Genomic DNA, 1,243 nt, shown 5'->3' on the forward strand with positions numbered 1-1,243 from the left:
AATGAAAGCTCAGATGGGCTGATCTGGAATCTTGCCCCTTATGACGTCATAAGGAGCAAGGTTACCTCCCCTTTCTCTGCTTTGCCTGATTAGAGAATTTGGCCCCCCCATGAGAAAGAGAGAGACATACTGAGCCCTATCTTGCACCCAACGCAATTGACTTTGTACACCGATGCATGCATCATTCCTATTTTGCACTCGACACACACCAGACTTTCCCTCCATAGACTCACGTCAGTAAATTAGGGAATGAACTCACGCTCCTCAGTAAAAAGAGGAAGCGTGTTCTGGGGCAAACATTCTATATTTTGCAGTTTCAGAAAACAATTCCGCCACAGACCAGGACAAACTTAGTCTAAAGTCAGTGGCGCGTTATTAAGATGCTATATTAACGGCGCATGCTTGGCCGTAATGTAGACACACACTTTGTTTCTGTCATCTCAATTCAATTTTATTTATAGTATCAATTCATAACAAGAGTTATCTCAAGACACTATACAGATAGACCACACTCCAGAATTTACAAGGACCCAACAGTTCTAGTAGTCTCCTCCAGAGCAAGCAACAGTGCGACAGTGGCGAGGAAAAACTTCCTTTTAGGCAGAAACCTCGGTCAGACCCAGACCCAGACCCAGACTCTTGGTAGGCGGTGTCTGACAGGCCGGTTGGGGTTAGAATGAAGAGTGGCAATAACAAAAATAGAAAAAAATTAGTCGTTTGTAGCAGTTCTTTGTAGTAGTCTCATGGACCCAACAATTCCCATTAATGCAAACCATACATAAATACAAGGAAAAATATTACCTTGTTTTACACATTTACTTTGATCGTTGATGTGTTGTTGACTTGAACGAGGAACTATTAGAGGACTTAAGGCGATGTGATGTTGAACTGCATGTGCCAATGCCCCTTAACCCAAACCCCCCAGCAGCAGTAGCCCGGGAGAGGAGAGACAGAAGAGTTGTGTCATCTATAGTGAGGTCATCTCCGTCTAATGTTAGACTACATTGCAACATTATCACCATGCATTCATAACCTGGCGATTCAGTGAGAGCAAGCCCTAAACATCAGAAAATATGTTTTTTGTGACATTTCTTTATTTATATTTTGTCAAAATAAAAAAAATCAATAGCAAATGTTGGTGTCCTGGCGTATTAACAGCCACAAAGCTACTTGCGTTTGGCGTTTGAGGGAGGTGTTCCAGGCACGTCCAGCTGGGAGGAGGCCTCGGGGAAGACCCAGGACT

Source organism: Etheostoma spectabile, chromosome 14 (assembly GCF_008692095.1).
Source record: "Etheostoma spectabile isolate EspeVRDwgs_2016 chromosome 14, UIUC_Espe_1.0, whole genome shotgun sequence".
Lineage (NCBI taxonomy): Eukaryota > Metazoa > Chordata > Actinopteri > Perciformes > Percidae > Etheostoma > Etheostoma spectabile.